At 45.3% G+C, this 19477-nt stretch overlaps 1 protein-coding gene and 1 long non-coding RNA gene across 4 annotated transcripts in view; one reads left to right on the top strand and one right to left on the bottom strand.

The window, feature by feature from the left end:
* CTCF (CCCTC-binding factor) overlaps positions 1–19477 on the top strand; it is a 57364-nt gene that overhangs the window by 283 nt on the left and 37604 nt on the right. The gene's annotated exons all lie outside the window — the stretch shown is intronic.
* LOC135975728 (uncharacterized) lies at positions 5643–7627 on the bottom strand. The gene is made up of 2 exons (XR_010592735.1): positions 7519–7627; positions 5643–6153 (listed from the first exon to the last, which is right to left on the bottom strand). It is a non-coding gene; the product is annotated as an uncharacterized LOC135975728 (long non-coding RNA).

Genomic DNA, 19477 nt, shown 5'->3' with positions numbered 1-19477 from the left:
GCCGCCGCCGGGGAAGCAGGGGGCTTTGTCTCCCTCTATCGTCCCCTGCGCGGCCGGCGCCTGCCTGCTACCGCCGCCATTCCCCACAGCGCGGCGCTGGGCCGGCCGGGCCCGCCGAGCGCCCCGTCCCCGCCTGGCCCGGGGCCGCCGGCCCGGACTCCATTTTCCTTCCTTCCTTTGTTTCCTCCGCGGAGCCGCCGGCGCTGATTACCCCGGCTCCGCGGCCCGCTCCCCCGGACCGTTCCCCGCCCCGGCCCGCGCTGCCGGAGGGCGGCCGGTTCGCCCCCCTCCCCGGAGCCCTTCCCGCCGAACCTGCCTTAGCGCCGCCGCCTTGTCCTGGCGCTCGGCCTGCTGCGGGCTCGCCGCTCCGCACGTCCGGGCCCGCGATCCGGCTCCGGCCGCCTCCTACTTGGCGCGGCGGCGGCTGCGTGCCCCGCTCCTGCCGGCCGCCGCCGTGTGCGCTGCGGAGTGAGAGGCGCGGCGAGGCGAGGCGCAGAGCGGGACTCGAGCTCCCTCTGCAAGGCAGGCTGAGCAGCGCCATGCAGCACTGGGCGCGGGCCCGGCTGGGGGCGCCCGCTCGCGCCTGGCCAGCGCCCCCGCCCTGCCCTGCCCTGCCCGCGCCGGCCGGCCCGCCCGCCAGCCTCTTCGCGTTAGTGCCGGGCTGTGGCCAGGGAGCCGGCCAACCCTTTCTCCCTCTGCTCCACAGCACGCCCATCCCTTGGCAGCCACGGGCCCCTGCCCAGCGCGCTGCGCTAGACGCTAGCCGGTCGGGGCTGCGTGGACAGGACCAGCCTGGGCTACGGGGCCACCAGAAAGAGCATGGTTTCCCCCCGCTTCTGCCATGGCTATAGCGCTGACAGGGCTAGGAGATGGTAAAATACCGTGTCCTACAACGCGCTATCCCCTTAACGGACCTGGAGTGGCTTTACTCTTTTTCACTTAAATTCTTGAACGTGGCCTCATCTGCAAGCCCTTCAACATATGCCTCTAATTAATTTCCCCCTTGAAGCCTAGTGCTGGGGGGCCCTTTTTGAAAGGAGACTAAAGCTCACACACACAACATGTGAAATTGTCATGTGTAAATTTCTTGAATTTACTGTTAATTTTAATATCAGTGTGCTTTGCCTAGTGCTGTGAGCTGTCCACCATGAAACTTAAATAGTTTATACAGTTCCAATTTAGAATTTAGTAATGTGTGCCAATCAGAAGCTTTTCCTTGCAGTTGTCTGCATTAAATTGAATCTGTTGGTGGTTGATTACTTACTTGTGTCCTTCTGGAGCAGGTTTAGTGTGTCATTACTTTGACTAGGCTTAATCAGTTTAGTGTTCAATTTTGCTATATCATTATTCATTTCCCCTTGTCAGTTTGACACATTGAAGGCCTAATAATGCTTCTTAGGTATTCTGCTATTGACCTCTTTCACTACGGATAACTGACTGGTGAATTCATGTTTAGCTAGTTTAATGCATGACAGGGCTTGAGCTCTCATATGGCTACCTAGTTCTATTAATTACAGACTACTTAAAAACCCTAGTTCTTGTATACACAGCTTACTCCTTCAGACAATTCTGTGGTCCTGCTCCTGCAGTTAAAGGCATATTCAGAGTCCCTTTGAAATCAGTTGTACAGTCAGTTCACCCACACCTCAGGGTCTAGTCTTAGTACTGAAATAAAAGGTATGGGGTACTTTAATTTTCCCAACATTTTTTTCTTAAAGATGGCAGTTAGAGGAGAATAATAGGAAAGCAACAAAGCATCATTAAAGATGAAATATGCAAAACAATAGGCCTTCTCCATTTGTGCTGCTTTCTGATGTTTAAATCAGATGTTTTTGTATTGAACTATAGGTGTTGGTGACTAGAGAACTAGCAAAATGATATCCCAAGAATAAAAGTTGAACAGTGAAGCAAAATTACTTTTAAGTCAGATTTTCAACAGAAGTTCTGAACACTTATTTAACATGAATGTTTGAGAAAATATCAAAGATTAATTTAAAAGACAAGTGTATCCAAGGGCATAAACTCAGCTTAGACCTTTCAGCAGAATCAGATGACCAAACTTCATATGAATATTTCTGAAGTAGTTCTACAGGTTCTCGTGCAACTTTTGTTTGGGGGTAGCTCAAGACTAAGTGAGGAGTCTCCTCCAGAATGAGCGGTTCAAAGAAGAAATTGTTTATGGCAGGGGTTCTCAAACCCATGATCACAGGGGGTCACATGGGAGGGTTGCAAGCTGTCAGCCTCTACCCCAAACCCTGCTTTGCATCCAGCATTTATAATGGTGTTATAAATTAAGAATTGTTTTATACATTTAAGGGGGTGTCACACTCAGAGGCTTGCTATGTAAAAGCAGTCACTAGTACAAAAGTTTGCGAACCACTGGTTACTCCTGTGGGAATTCTGCACCACTGCACGTGTAGAATTTATGTCCCCAACAGAAAAGTGACTGATAGGGAAGTAAAGGGAAGCCACAAGATCAATCATGCAACCCTCCCCAGCATGTGTTTCGGGTGCCCAGGGCAGCCAGCAGCAAAGTAAATCACTGTGGGACAGGAAGCAGGACTGGGGAAGCCCTGGCTGGTGGCTTCTACCCTGTGCTGGGCTCAGCAGCTAATCCCAGCTGGACTGGGGAGGACCAGACTTCCTCTTCCCCTGCACAGCATCCAGGGCTGGGTAAGACCCACCCCCAGATTTCTCCCCTGGCTGCAGGAAGCTCTGCAAACTGACCACCACCCCATCACTCCTCAGCTGCAGGGGGAGGGATCCCTGTTCAGGGAGCTGCTTCTTCATCTGCCCAACCCTCATGCATCCATACCCCACCTCATACCAGAGCCTCCCACCAAGCCTCCCTTGCACTCAGAACCCCCCCCCAATGAGCCCCACTGCCCCTGCACATCCCAACAAGCCACCCACACCGGGATCCCCACACCACTGAGCCCCAACCACCTTCACCTGGACCACCCCCCTGCAGAGTCCCATTACATCCAGATACAGCCAAAAAATCCCCCCCCCCCCATAAATCCAGATTCCCCCCCACACAGACACAGGGATCCCCCACTGAGCTGCCTGCACCCAGATTGCCCTACACAGACCCTCTCAACCCACACCTGGATCCCCCCACATTAAGCCCCTCCACACTTGAATTCTGCCAGCCCACACCTGGTGCATCTGGCCCAGCAGGGCAAGGCCCTGGGGTTTGGGTTTTCTGGGGCAGGCCCAGTCTTTGGACAGTGTCAGGGTTGGGTGCAGCCTTCCCACAGTCCATGTCCCAGGGGGGAACTGCACTATGGTCTCCCACCTCTGTGCAACCAGTGGCCTGTGCTCCCCAGTGCCATGCTGGAGCCTCCATATCTATTTGACAAATAAAATTTGCAGAATTTTAAAATATTGTGCAAAGAATTCCCTCAGGAGTAACTGGCTTATGACAGTGGTTTTCAAACTGTGGGTTGTGACCCAGTAGTGGGTCATGGAATGCAAGGCACTGGGTTGCAGCAGCTATGGTCAGCATCACCGACGGGGCTGTTAGAAGTCCCAGCGGCAGTGCTGACCGGCTAAGGCAGGCTAGTCCCTACCTGTTCTGACACCGTGCTGTGCCCCAGAAACAGCCAGCAGTAGGTCTGGCTCCTAGACAGGAGAGCCACAGGACTCCATGCGCTGCCCCTGCCTTGAGCACTGGCTCTGCACTCCTGCCAATAGGAGCTAAGGGCAGGGGCAGTGCCTGCGGGCAAGAGTGCGTGTGCGCCTCCACCTAGGAGCCAGACCTGCTGCTCCTGGGCACAGCGCGGTCCACGGTGCCAGGATAGGTGCTGCTGACTGGGAGCTGCTAGAGGTGAGCGCACACCTCAAACCCCTGTCCCAGCCTTGAGCCGCTTCCTGCACCCCAAACCCCTCATCCTCAGACCCACCCCAGAGCCTGCACCCCAAACCAGAGCCCCCTCCCACACCCTAAACCCCTCATCGCCAGCTCTGTTGGGTCATGGGCATCAATTTTCGTCAACTGGGTTGCCAGAAAACAAGTTTCAAAACCACTGGTTTATGGTATCAGCAGGTCATGTTCTGGGTGTGATCCTCAACTAATTTATGGTTGTGTAGTTACCAATTACTGCCCTAGTTGTTGTTTCTCTGATATCTCATTGGAGTCCGGTGGCACCTTAAAGACTAACACAGGGTTTCTCAAACTGGGGGTTGGGACCCCTTGGGGTCGCAAGGTTATTACATGGGAGTCCCAAGCTGTCAGCCTCCACCCCAAATCCTGCTTTGCCTCCAGCATTTGTAATGATGTTTAAGTGTTCTTAATTTATAGGGGGGTTGGGGGGGAAGGTCGCACTCAGAGGTTTGCTATGTGAAAAGGGTCACCAGTACAAAAGTTTAATAACTAGTGGACTAATAGATTTATTTGGGCATAAGCTTTTGTGGGTAAAAATACTTCAAGTTTTTTACCCACAAAAGCTTATGCCCAAATAAATCTATTAGTCTTTAAGGTGCCACTGGACCCCTCATTTCTGTGGATACAGACTAACACGGTCCCCCTGATACTTGATATTTCACTGGTCCTCATTGCTGTCATGCCTTGGAGACCACCACTTTTTTGGTATTCATACAAATTCTCCTTAATCCTCTGCCTAGAAATTGTTTCTGTGAAATCCCTTATTTAGAGCACCCATCCCAAGACTTAATGTCCTTTACCCATAGTTTTATATGCAAAAATTGCTGTTCTGTTAACGCTCACTCCACACAGGTTAGGTCTGCCTCTGCCCATTCATAAATTCTAGTACTTTTTGCCTTTATACAAGTGAGCATAAAGCATGAACATTTGTTTCAGCCTGCCTCTTTTGCTCTGTTACAGGAAGAGCAACACAAAAAGGTCTTTATATGATGTAGTTCTGAGGCTGCCTTTACACTTACAATTTTAGTGAATTCTCCCACTCTTGGTTGCAGAGGTCCATTTCCCGAAAAAATTTCCCTGTTATTTCAAACTGAAAGCTTTCCTCAGCAGTATCTTCTCATCCATGCATATCCTATGTGTAGAAGTGGAAGCATGTCACATAAAGGCCTGGTCTACACCCAGGGGAGGGGGAGAATCAATCTAAGTTACGCAACTTCAGCTACATGAATAACGTAGCTGAAGTTGACGTACTTAGATCTACTTACTGCAGTAAGTCTTGACTAGACACGATAAATCGACCGCCCCCGCTGGATCGATCGCTGCCAGTCGATCCAGCAGGTAATGTAAACAAGCCCTAAAATAGGCCAAAAATTCTACTGCTAAGTTAAGACCAGTTCATGTGTTTTGGGAACCCAAGTCTGTGCCAGCTGCTGGCTGCCATTAAGCTCCAGAGGAAATCAGCATGAATAGGTCTAATCAGCATGATGCTAAGAGTTGTGGTGATGGCTTATGGGCCACTTACACTAGGGCTCCCAACATAGCAAGCACTGGTGTAGCTGAGCTGGTGTCGGCAACAATAGTGAACTGGGTAAAAAGCTCCAGTGCAGAGAAGGCTTTGCATAAGCTTTCTTGAACATCTGTTTAGCATCTAGAATCTCCTGTAATTTCATAGCTCGTTGGTCCTTACATGTACTGCTGCCAGCCGTCTCCTTAAATTTCTAAAAGGCTTCCCATTATTAGTTTTTCCACCCATGTCAGCTTAGGACTCGGAGAGCACAGTTATACTCCTATTATATCTACTCTTGCCCCCACTACAACCTATATCCCAATATATCCCTGTGTGTTTGAAGAATAAACAGTGTGGTGAGGAGTGCTTTAGGAATGCAGTAATCACGGGGCATCCCTCCTCCCTTCTTAACACACACACACACACACACACTTTAAGAACAGGAGTACTTTAGAAATGCATAATGATAATGGAGAAGCCACCACGGCCACGTGCACTCATACAAACTAAACTGCTTAGTCTTTGGCCTCCCACTCATGTCCTTTAAGTCCTCCTGAGTTCTAATTTGGTGGTTACCTTATAGTATAGCTTACTGAACTGACTTGTTTAAACCTCTGTTCAACCACTTGACTCCACTTCATATGCACAGTTCAGTCAGTACTGTTGGAATAAGTTTAACGGTAAGACTTGCGCCTTTTCACTCTGGTTTCTCAGCTTGTGGCCCACAGAGAACCACACAATTCCAATTTTTCTGTAGGCACTATAGGGAAAAAAAATTCAAGCTGTATGAGATGGTGCTAGAGTTTGGCTCAAGGAGTAAGTTCACTGAAAAAATATAAAGCTATGTTCTGATAGTTCCCTAAAAAAGTTCATCCTTAACTTTTACTAAGTCAGCGTGTAGCTTTATGTTCAGGAGAAACAGCCTCATACAACTTGCTCACTCTGCTCCTATTCTCCACCCGCCACTCCCCCCAAAAAACACAAACAAACCCACATCTCTTCAGATAACCTACAGAAAGGTTGTGAGATAATTCAGATTGGTAAAATAAAAATAGAGCATTTGTTCTTCACTGAGTGACCCAAGTTAGTTTAGACCGATCGCTTCCCGGCTCTTTGAGCTTTGGTCAAGTGAAAAATTCTCTTATAAATGAGTGGCCAAAAAAGCCAACTGGTGGGTCTTTATCCCAGTTTAGGAGTTTTTAATCAGTTTACTTCTACCCTGCTGGTAAGTGAACATGGATCATCATGTAGAATTAAGCTTATAACCTTCCCTCACCCTATAAATGTGACTCCAGAAAGTCCTTTAGTGTTCCTTTATAATGTGGTTATCTAATGCTGATTGGTAAAAATACAGAAGTTGTACAGGGTCTGTTCTGAAGCCCAACAAACAATAATTATGCTCATCTTGTGAGTTTGTTTTTAGGTTTGTAGGAGATGGAGCATTGTCTGTTCACATGTTCATGTTATAGTAGAGTAAAAAAATGTAGTTGCATTTCTCTTATGTAAATATTGAATTTCATGAAGTTAGTCTTTGCTGTCACTGTCAAACATTCAAGATCTCACACTGTGCTGCATACTGCGACTAGTTTAACAAGACATGAGTTTAGTTCATGTTTGGACGACATGAGCAGTATAATGACCCATCCTTTCAGTAGGCTGTGACTGCTATTCATTTTAATGCAGTTATGAAACTAGTTAATAGTGGCTGTACCAAACTATATTGCAGTGCATTTTCCTATAAGGGCTACAGTGTCTTAACTCCAATAAGGAGAACATTAAATAGGTCATTCTGCATTTGTCAGTCATTGACTCGTACTAACATTTTAAAATGAAGCCATCTCATTTCATTTAGAATAAACAAGTGATTTTTTATTGTCAAGCTCTCCAAACCCATTAGTTCCCTGAAAAGGCCAATTGAAGCGTTATGCTTAACTGGGTCCTTTCTGTGTTTTACGTGTTATATTTCCACCAGATATCTGTATCTGTGTTTCCAGGAGCTTAAAGTTTAGTCAACTTGACTCAATTTTACATTGTTAAGTTCCAGTCTAATACCAGGTTGCAAAGCTACTTTTGTAGGAGGTTCATTAGGTCAAACAAATCGGGAGTTTTTGTACCGAAAACATACCTTGTTTGTTGCCTGCTAGAAGTTGGTCTTACTGTGTAGGCTTCTGAATCACTTGTTAACCTGACATGTATCTGATCAACCTCAGTGTAGTGAAATAGTCAGACAGAAGCTGGAGAAGGAAGAAGTAGCAGCTGACTCCACTTATATAACACACCTTGTTGGCCCTAAATGGGGTGGAGTAGTAAAAGGTTTTAATCCACCTGTGGGCAGTTTGGGCTCAGCCTGCATTTATAAAAGCCTCTTGATTATTTCCCTTCCTCCCCACACAAAAAAAAAAAAAAAAAAACTCAGAGGATCTCTTCTAGCAAAGATTTTTCTTATTACAAAACATTTTTAGTAGTTTCCCACAGTTATATTCCCACCAATGCAGCACCACAGGGGGTAATGATGATAGGAGTGTAAGTATAGACTGGCTTCTAGTATTAAATGCTGTGTTGTTTAATCTTGCCCAACCAGGTCTGTTTATTACAGGGGGTTAAAACATCAGCAGCTTGTTTATATTTAGGGCCCTGCCAAATTCAGGATCCATTTTGGTCAGTTTCACAGTCATAGGATTTTTAAATTCATAAATGTCATGATTTCAGCTATTTAAGTCTAAAATTTCACAGTGTTGTAATTGTAAGGGTCTTGACCCAAAAAGGAGTTGCTACTCTTATTTTTGTGCTGTTGCTGGCGATGGTGCTACCTTCTGAGCTGGAGAGCGGTGGCTGCTGGCCAGGATCCCATCTCTGAAGGCAGAGCTGCCGCCAGCAGCAGCACAGAAGTAAGGATGGCATGGTATGGTATTGCCACCCTTACTTCTAGGCTGCTGCCTGCAGAGCTGGGCCCTCAGTCAGCAGCCCGCCACTCTCTGGCTGCCCAGCTCTGAAGGCAGCGCATAAGTAAGGGAGGCAATACCTAAAATAACCCCCCTAAAATAATCTTGTGACCCCCGGCAAATCCCTTTTGGGTCAGGACCCCCAGTTTGAGAAATGCTGATCTCCCCTGTGAATTCTGTATAGTATAGAATAAAAGCACACACAGATCAGATTTCACAGGGGGAGACCAGGTTTCATGGTCTGTGACATGTTTTTCATGGCCATGAATTTGGTAGGGCTCTATTTATATTTGTGCTCCTTTACCTTTGCTACCATTGATAGTGTAAAAGAGGAAAATCTTAAGTGAAAGCAAGGCCTCTGAGGTTAGAACCATAGGGGCTTTCTCCTTGAAACTGGCCAAAAACAGGATTGGGCTCTTTGCACTGGGAATGTTCTGTAGGTGTTGGTGTGTCTGGAGATTCCCTTTTATACTTCAGAACACAGGTTAAATGTACTAGATATAAAGATTGATCTTTATGATGCAATATTATGATTTTTAACATTCTAACCTACTCTATAATAATAGGTTTATTTGTTGGGAAGAATGGTTACTTTCTACATAGATTGACCTTAGTCTTTGGACTACCTGTTTTACCTTCATGCCACAAACAGTATTTTACATAATTGTCAAAGATTATGTGGATTCTACCATAATAGGCTCTCAGCTGTGATCTGGGACCTCCAAACTGCTGTATGTAAAAATGATCTGTCACAAAACTCTTAATCAATAGAAGAGCTCTTAGCAATTTTCTCTGCTCACAACCAACTTTTCACTTAGAGACCTGACTTGGGTAAATGAATGAAACAAAGAGCGTGTTTCTTTGCCCTAGAGCCTTATAAATATCGGTCCACATTCTAAAAAAACTACATGGTTTGCCACAATTGGGGTGATTGGCAGACTGCTGGAGAGGCCTAAGGTAAGGACGGGCAGAGGATGAAGCTTAATGATTTTTTCAACATATACTTTAAAACATATGTAACTATTGCAAAAAAAACCCCCAAAGCTTAGAACTTCAGAAATCTCATTCCATGTATTTAAGTACTTGGTAGGGTTACCATATCTAACAAATAAAAAAGAGGACCCTCCACGGGCCCTGGCCCCACCCATTTCCTCAGCCCCGCCCCAACTCCGCCCCTTCCCCGCCCTAACTCCGCCCCCTCCCACTCCCAGCCACGCGGAAAGGGCTGCCCGAGCGCTACCGGCTTCACGGTTTGCAGGGCAGCCCCCAGACCCTGCACCCCCGGCCGGCGCTTCCCCAGCGCAGCTGGAGCCCGGGAGGGGAAGCACCCAGCCGGGGGCGCAGGGTCTGGAGGCTGCCCAGCAAACCGTGAAGCCGGTAGCGCTTGGGCTTCGGGCAGCCCCCTTGCCTCCGGACCCTGCGCCCCCAGCCGGGCACTTCCCCTCCCGGGCTCCGGCGGCGCAGGGTCCGGAGGCATGGGGGCTGCCCGAGCGCTACTGGCTTCGGGCAGCCCCCATGCCTCCGGACCCTGCGCCCCCGGCTGGGCACTTCCCCTCCCGGGCTCCGGCGGCACAGGGTCCGGAGGCATGGGGGCTGCCCGAGCGCTACTGGCTTCGGGCAGCCCCCATGCCTCCGGACCCTGCGCCCCCGGCCGGGCACTTCCCCTCCCGGGCTCCGGCGGCACAGGGTCCGGAGGTATGGGGGCTGCCCAAAGCCCGTAGCGCTCGGCTCTTAAACAGAGCCGAAGAGTCAGGGAGGAGCAGAGCCGCCGTGGCCGGAGCCCGGGAGGGGAAGTGCCCGGCCGGCGGCTGGGGTCCGGAGGCAAGGGGGCTGCCTGAAGCCCATAGCGCTCGGGCAGCTTGGCTCTTAAACAGAGCCGAAGAGTCGGGAGGAGCAGAACCGCCGCGGGAGGGGAAGTGCCTGGCTGGCATTTTCCCGGACATGTTCGGCTTTTTGGCAGTTTACCCTGGACAGGGGTTTGAGTGCCGAAAAGCCGGACATGTCCGGGAAAAAGAGGACGTATGGTAACCCTAGTACTTGGAGAATACATTATATGTACAAGACAACACTGAATTATTGAAAAACAATTCTAGACGTAGCAAATGTGTGGAAGACATAGTAAACAGGGTACATTTCAGACTGTGATAATGTACCATGGGCAGTTTAAAATTTTCTTGTCTCAGAAGAACAGTTCAATACCTTGTTCAGTGGGGGAATAAGCAGAAAATGCTTAACTCCAGAAGTACGACATGCAGTACCACCTGTTTTCCCATTCTGTACATATTACGGAAGGGTAGGAAGTAAGAGATGAACTCTGATTAGTCTTTAGGAAAGAACTCGCAAAAGAAGAGCTGCCAGCAGTATAGATTGATTTAAATCAAAGCAATTTAAATCACCTATTTAAATAATGATTTAAATCAGCAAGCAGGAAATCTTGATTTAAATCAATGATTTTAATTTTTCTTTTTTTATTTGTATTGTTCAGTTTTCCTAAAGAAAGGTTGATTTTCATTAGTTGATACCCAATAAAACATCTTGTTTGCAGCTAAACATAGCCTTTGTACTAAATTTGGTGCTTCCTTTTGCTTACCAGGAAGGTACATTTTATCTATACACATTTATTTAAGCAGTTATATAGCTTAAACTTATACCTGGTCTACACTACAGAGTTAGGTCGATGTAAGTTAACTCTGTGAATGTCTACATTATAGTGGTGCTCCTGCCAATGTAAATTGCCTACTACATTGACCTAAGCGCTACGCCTCTTGTGGAGGAGGAGTTATTAGGTTGATGTAATTAGGGCTGTGCAGTGTCTGTGTAAACACTCCGTTACTAACATTGCCTGTTGGTTGTCAGTCATGCGGGGCTGACAGCCCCCAGATCTTCTGCTGTCTCTCGGTGAGGGATTGGGGGAGAGGGGAGGAGAGCCTGAGCCCAGCAGCCATGGGGCTCAGGTTCTTCTCCCCTCCTCAATCCCTCACCTGCGGCCGCCAAGCTTGGGCTCTCCTTCCTCTCCTCCCAATCCGTAACAGGGAGGTGCTCCGGGCTGTCAGCCTTGGGAGAAGGTGGTTCCAGCTGTGTGCCCCATGTGAGGCTGTCAGCTCAGGCTGAGACACCCTTGGCTCCAGCTGTCAGTGCCGCACAGTTCATTCAGTGGAAGCACTCCTGGTGTGGTTGTGTACCGCTGACAGAAGGGGCTAGTGTGGACATGAAAAAACGCAGTAATGATTGTGGTGGCTGTACATCAACAAATTCAATTAAAAATACACAAAAACAGCATTTTAATTTTGTTATTAAATAAAACTACCTTAAAAGTGCTGGATACTTTCGGGAGAGGGAAGTTTATCAGAATATGTTGTGTATTTAAAACTAAGGCCGATTTTTAAAGGTATTTAGGCATTACTGTGCTCAGCACTGCAACTCCTAATCAATTTAGAAATCTACATCGTACTTTAAAAAGGGATTAGGGCACTATGATTTAGGCTCCTAAATCATTTAGGCACCACCTAAATACTTTTAAAAATCTGGACCCAACTTATTTATTAAACATAGGACGTATTGTCAGTAGTTAAAGAATTGAATTAATTGTTTCTGGTCACCAGGTCCTTCAAGATTTTAGAACTAGTAGATCTCATCCTTTCACACCTCATTCATAGATTGGAAGAGGAAAACAAGCTTTTCTCCTTTTTCAACTCCCAATTGTTTTCTTAACTTTGAATGACCTAGTTGTTGAACTGAATGTGTTGAACAAACTGAAATCAAGAAAATATTCTCTGCACTTGCAGAAGAGGCTACTGCTGTCAAAGCTGGTTTAGCACTTCAGCAAACTCTGGTTCCAGGTGCCTAGTCAGTGCCTTCCATCAGTTCAGCAGTTTAACTTTCTTTAAAACTTGGCAGCAGCCATGTACTGCTTAATGTTATTTTTCTCTATTTAATTTAAAGAGGTTTAATAGCTTAGAATAGGTTTAAGACTTAGCATGGGTTCCAATAATTTTAAATTTAATTTTAAATATATTTATTAAAAATAACCACCCATATTTAATTTAAATTTTAAAAAATCTATTTTTTAAAATCATTGATTTTTATCCATCTTGGCTGCCAGCCTGTTTGAATTCTTGTTTCTTTGGCAAGAGATCTTTTAAAAAAAATGCTTTTTATTGTGATATTGGGAGTGGAGACAGATGGGGAGTTGGCTAAGAGGACCAGTAATTCTTTACTATTTCCATGACCCAGAGGTTTTTATTGTGGAGAAGGAGGGAGACCATAGTTGGGAGAGAGAAATTAGAAGGAGAGAGAGAAAAGAAAAATATAAATCCATTCTACAGTGCCTCTTAGAAAGACGACTTCTCTGTGGAATGCTGCATAGGGAAAGCAGAAAGATGCACAACCAAGGTATTAGAAACACATACAATGTTCAAGGGGAAAAGATCAGGCTGAGACACAGGTCTTTTCACTGCAGAGTAAACTTGAGTTGTTGCTTGGTGTTGCTTCTAAATCATGTCCCATCCCCACACTCAAATCCTTAGCCCAACTATGATGGTGCTTTTTACTCAAGTTGGCAGGCCCATCAAGGGAATGGGCTACAGCTCTGTGCTGCTAATTCAGTCATTCAGTGCAGTAATCCAGGCACTCGGTACTGCTCAAACATTGTTTCGCCATGTGACCATTCTCAGGTCAGGTCTATACTTAAAATTTAGGTGGACCTAACTGCATTGCTCAGGGCTGTAAAAAATGTCATGCCTTGTGCAATGTAGTTAGGTCAACCTAATCCTTAGAGTAGATACATCTAGGTCAATGGAAGCATTCTTCCATCTACCTAGCTATTGCCTCTCAGAGAGGTGGATTTACTACAGCAACAGAAAAACCTCTTCTGTCGCTATAGTGTGTCTATACTACACGCTAGTAAAGCTGTGCCGCTTTAGTCGCTTGTAATGTAGACGTAGCCTCACTCAAGCGAGGCTAACTCCAGCGTAGATAAGTTGAATGAACTCTGCAGTGAAGATCTAGCCTCTCGGGAAGAACTGGAGAAGTATATTACACAGACCAGTTTCTGAAAAACTCTCACCTAGGAATTCTCTCTCCATTCCACTAGCAAAGAGGTAGCATAAATGAACTCCCAGCTCTTATTGTGTAAGGAACAACTTTTTTCTCAATTTCCTGAGCAGTCAAAACTACAGCATTTTGGAGAAAGGTGGCTTCCCCTTGAAAAGAAAGGAAATAGTCTGTCAGAATGTTTGAATCTGCTTGCAATATAGATTTTTTGTTTAATCAAGACACTTGCCACTGCTATATTTGAAAATTTGTTGGGAAAAAAAAAGTGTCTACAGAAGAATTAGATTCACCCATTGTTCAGTTTAGCATCTTTAAGTTCTTGGAAGAAGCACAGTTGCTTGTTGGGGAAACGTGGTTAAGACCCTGTATAATCACAGGGGTTTTTTTTTTGTTTGTTTGTTTTAAATCATGGCAGCATCATGAGTATGTTTGAATTTCATGGGATATATATGGCTGCCAATTCTCTTCCACACCCCAAACAGCTGCAGTTTTCCCCTAATGTTGGAAAAATGATGGGATTGGGCTAATCTCTCAATTTCCGTTAAGCCTGTGAAATTGTGTTTTACACAGGATCTTAATTATGGCTCCGTGGGTAGGGCACTGGCCTGGGACTTAACTCTTCCCCTTGTGGTGACCTTAGAGAAGTCACTTCATCTCTCTGTGCTCCAGTTTCCCCATCTATAGAGTGGGGGTGATAATGTATTTCTTACATGTAAAGCACGTGGACAATGATGGACAAAAAATGAGTCCGTATAAGAGTTCCATATTATCGTTATTTATTTTAAAAAGAGACAGGAAAAGCTATCCTATTGAAAATGAGCACCACATTGTATATTTTACATCCCTGGTATATAGTCAGTAAGCGTATTATGTTTTAGATGCTTTTTAACTGTAGAGCAGAAGGGAGCCCTGTGTAGCCAGCAAGGAGGGGCAGGTTCAAACACTCAGCCATGTCTAGTCCCTCCTGCTAAGGCAGGGGTGGCCAACCTGTGGCTCTGTAGCCACATGCGGCTCTTCAGAAGTTAATATGCGGCTCCTTGTATAGGCACCGACTCCAGGGCTGGAGCTACAGGCGCCAACTTTCCAATGTGCCGGGCAGTGCTCATTGCTCAACCTCTGACTCTGCCACAGGCCTTGCTCCCACTCCACCCCTTCCCGCCCCCTCCCCTGAGCCTGCCATGCCTTCGCTCCTCCCCCCCCAGAGCCTCCTGCACACCACAAAACAGCTGATTGGGAGGTGTGGGGAGAGGCGCTGACTGGCAGGGCTGCCAGTGGGTGGGAGGTGGAGGGAGCTGATGGAGGGCTGCTGACGTATTACTGTGGCTCTTTTGCAATGTACATTGGTAAATTCTGGCTCCTTTTCAGGCTCAAGTTGGTCACCCTTGTGCTAAGGCATGACTGCTGTTGACTTCTCCCTGCTCTGTCAGTTCTTTGATCTGTAACAAGAGGGTAGAGAAAATGGGAGTGGTGTCTAGCTACCTCACCTTTTCAGAAATTGGGTGAAAGAAATCCTTGGTTCAGTGCGGCGACTGGATACACATCTGTTTTCCTTTCCCGTAGTGGATCAAGGTGCTGCCAGAGCAGAAAAGAGAGAAATCAATAACCCCACATCAGTAGTCAGCTATCAAATGCTCATATGGCTGACTTGTCTGAGAACTCCCTCCTTCCCCTGCCATCTGTAACTTTTTGGGAGATACTTGTTCTGAGTGATCCACACAGATGGGGCAAATTGTTGTGGGGGGGATGTTTCTTCCCCTCAGCCTATCTTCAGCTGGTGAAGCAGGAAGATGTGGGTGCCTGTGTCCTCCCTGCTAAGTATTTATTTAAGGGAAGGGAGACACTGGTGTCTGTTCTGCCATTAGTGCAGCCCTTTAGAGATGGAGGTACGTGATCCTGCTCTCCAACCCCGCTTCCGTCAGTGCTGTCTATATATAGAGTCCTCTGTTGCCATTCATCCATGTCTCAGAATTGCTAATCTCTTCAAATATAGGCTGCCTCCTGGTGGTGCCACAGGGAGCCCCTAAGGGGCCCCTGTCAGAAATCATACCAAAGCTTATTGCTTTTATGGTATGAGGCGCCCCAAGTGTCTTTCAGTTCTCTTCCCCCACCTCAATTTTTTTTGTTAATTACATTAATAATGAAAAACTATTGACTGATCTCAGGTTTTTCCCATGTTTTAAAATAAAGTATGGGTCTAGGATACTGCAAAACCCTAAAGAAATCTCATGCATGAAAAGCTCTAAACCCTAGACATAGAAGGGTGTTCTAAGCACTAAGTATGCATGTTATTTTTTGTTGCCCTCTCCCTGTCCCTCCCTCTTCCACATTTTGCAAATCTGTATTGCTGCTGCCTCTTCATTTCTGGGTTTGTAAGGAGTTCATTTTCTGGCAGTTCAAACAGTCACTGGGTGCCTCTCTTTTGACTGGATGTATCAGTCTGGGTCTTGTATCTGTTTAACAATGATGTTGTAAAAGGAAAGGCTCAGAACTCTGTGGTTTCTCTTATAGCAGCAGGAGGCTTATAGTCTCTTCTGTGTGAGAGCACAGGTCACTTCAATTAAATCCCTGACTGGCAGTGCTTATGTTCATTTGCAGTGCACTCCAAAGAGCTAGCAAGTGCTGTGAGAAAATTTACAAAAGTATTTCCATGTCCTGCATTACTTCCTTGCAAATGTATAAATTAAGCCCAGGAAATCTTACTATTGTATTTATTTTTATAGCATCATAGCTGTGCTATGATGAATAGATGGGTAAAAATCTCTTGTTTGTACTTGTTTAGGTATTTAGGTAATTTAATGTAGTTTCAGTGCCATGATGCAATTAAATTCCCAATCCAGCATCAGCTTATTTCCAGGTCATCCTGCCTGATTCGAGAAAACTCTGTTTAAGCAATGTATTTTCATGCTTCCACTTGTCTTCCCCTCTGTCTGATGTACATTGAGGGAAGTTCATTCCTTGGATTGTTGCTCAGCATGCTGAGGCTGTAGAAGCGAGACCTGGTGTAGCTATACTGGTGCAAAAATTCCTACAAAAATTTATCCCAACAATAAAAAGGTGGTAAATTAGGCTACAACTGATTTTGTTATTCCATTAATAGAAGTTAATAGAATAGAAAAGAGAAGACTGAGAGGGGACATGATAGCAGTTTTCAGGTATTTAAAAGGGTGTCATAAGGAGGAGGGAGAAAACTTGTTCACCTTAGCCTCTAAGGATAGAACCAGAAGCAATGGGTTTAAACTGCAGCAAGGGAGGTCTAGGTTGGACATTAGGAAAAAGTTCCTAACTGTCAGGGTGGTTAAACGCTGGAATAAATTGCCTAGGGAGGTTGTGGACTCTCCATCTCTGGAGATATTTAAGAGCAGGTTAGATAAATGTCTATCAGGGATGGTCTAGACAGTATTTGGTCCTGCCATGCGGGCAGGGGACTGGACTCGATGACCTCTCGAGGTCCCTTCCAGTCCTAGAATCTATGAATCTATAAGTTTGAGGTTGTGGACCTGATATTACTACATACTGCTTTTGCAGCATGTGGCAGGGCAGTATTTTCTAGTTTGCACTAATCTGATGCTGAAAGGAAGTGCCCTCATGTTAAGTGGATTTGGGATTCTGTGGCACAAGGTAGAATGAAACCTGATGCATAGTTAAAAATCTCCAGGATTTGCTGAAGCTGGACTGCAAAGACTCCATATTTGTTGTCTAATTTAATATTGTGGTAAGTGCTAAGGAACAATGAGTTGTGTGTTTTTTCAGTAGTCACCATGTTTTTGCCTAGCAAAAGGAATGAAGAATAATTAATATTGTACTCACTAGAAGGTTGCAGTTGTGTTCAAGGTTTGTTGCTTGAACAGCATGGGAGCCCTTGGGCTATTTTCATTCTATTCATCATGATGAAATATTTGGAACTAAGCAGTTCTTTTATTAAGCAAACATAAGACATTCTGAGAACACTTCTCCTCTTCCTGTTTAAATTGATTTACCAGGACTGTTCATCTGTTCCATTCTGGAATATTTGTTTTGACATCAAGTGCTGAGTCAGGAGCAGCCTGACTGAAAGGAACAAAGTAGCCAGGTATAGAAGTACAGAAGAGTCAGGAACACAAACATGAAGAGAAGGGATAGCAAAAGAAAACTGACAGCCATTATTTAGAAGAGGACAGGAATCAAACTCAGAGAGAGCTTGTTTCCATTACACAGTATAGTTTGAATGTCATAGGATTTACAGCACATGGACTTTCAAGTCTAATATCCTCTGGCGTATTGGCCACTAACTCATGCATCAGATGACTGTGAAAAGAACCCAACTTTGATCTGTCCAATTGTGAAGAGGTGAAATTCCTTGCTGTCTTCATTGTACAATCTGCTGATATCCTGAAATATGGATTTAATTATTTCTGTCTTGTATTGCTAAGGAGTTAAATTGGAAGAACTTAATGAGTCTCTTCCATCTCTAACTTCTAGAACCGTGACAAGGATATGGAAATTCTACTATTTCGGTATTATACTGTTCTTTCCTTCAGAATCCTTGTACAGGTAACAATCTAGTTCTGGTGACTTACTGCACACAAGTTTTTAAAGTTGTTCCTTGGAGGCTTCTGTCTCAAAGCCACATTTTATTTTACCATTAAAAAATGGCTTTGAACAGGAATTTCCCCTTTTGTCTAGTGCAGGAAAGACTAGTGCAGATATTAATGTTCCTGCTATTTCACCACTATTTGCCCCACTGTCTATCTGTGGTAATCCGAATGCCTACTGTCAGTAGGTATTAAACTCTGACAAGGTTGTCTGAGGAAGAAGGCGTTCCATTAAATGTTTTGTTTTATTAACTATGTCCTACATTGCTCCGAGAAAGAAACTTCTGTCTAGTTCAGCTAGGAAAAAAGGTCTGGGTGCAGTTAGGGGACACATGCTTAATTCTCTAGTTTGAGATTGTGTTGCTGCTAATATGTCTAATGTTGCTTACCAAAACAGAATGGATATTTCACACTTGGCTAATTTTATATGATAGGGCCTGTCAAATGGGAAAACCCAATGAAAAAATAAATATTTTGTAGCTTCCTTATCTCCTTGTTGCTGAAGCATTCAGCACAGAGTTCTTTAAGTTTATATTAAGGACATATTTATTAATTGTGTTTTTCAGCAACTGTTTTTTTGCTATTAGCATTTCTTTCTCCTGCATCTTTCTCTTCTCTGGACTTACTTAGCAGTAGAAATAGAAACTTCAGCTGTAATAGAATCCTGCCTTTATTCTTTCACAGCAGTGCTTCCCTTGCCCACAGTCAGCAAGAGACTTGAAACGGGCCAAGATTTTGCATGAGTGCTGCATGAGTGCTTCAAAATTGCCAGGTGTTCTGAAGCAGGGGTTCTCAACATTTTTCTTTCTGAAGCGCCCCCAATATGCTATAAAAATTCCATGGCCCAACTGTGCCACTGCTACTGTTTTTAGTAGATTAAAAGCCAGGGCCAACGTTACGGGGTAGCAAGCAGAGCAATTGACCAGGGCCCCACGCCACAGGAACTCCACGAAGCTAAGTTGCTCAGGTTTAATCTTCTGCCCCAGGCAGCGGTGCTCAGGATTCAGCTTTCTGCCCTGGGTCCCAGTGAGTCTAATGCTGGCCCTGCTCTCTGGTTTATTTTGGTGGACCCCCTGAAACCTGCTCACGGCCCCCCCGGGCCATGGACCTCTGGTTGAGAACTGCTGTTCGGAAGGACTGCTCATACAAGGACTTGATTGTGAAATATTGAAGTCAGTAGGAGTATTGCCATTGATTTGAATGGCTGTAGGATGATTCTCTAATTTGTGTATGAGAAATGCAGGATTCCCATTATTTGAAACTCTGTCATATTTCCATTTGTATTATTACTATTTGGATATAAACATCAAGATGGAATTAAGGTTGTAAATACCTCACAAATGTGTGAAAGCCAGGAAACCTCAACGTTAAAATGTGTGTCTAATGACATAACAAATTGTGAAGTTTGCAAATATAGAGTGGAAGACACCTTAACTGTGTCGTACTCTGTTATTCTGTGAACCCTCCTGGTAATGTAGATATCTGTCTAGAAGCATCGTCACAATCTGTCCCAATGTTT

This window comes from Chrysemys picta, chromosome 14 (genome assembly GCF_011386835.1).
Source record: "Chrysemys picta bellii isolate R12L10 chromosome 14, ASM1138683v2, whole genome shotgun sequence".
NCBI classification, from domain to species: Eukaryota; Metazoa; Chordata; order Testudines; family Emydidae; genus Chrysemys; species Chrysemys picta.
The sequence above is the reverse complement of the archived record's forward strand: the minus strand, read 5'-3'. Positions and strand labels throughout refer to the sequence as shown.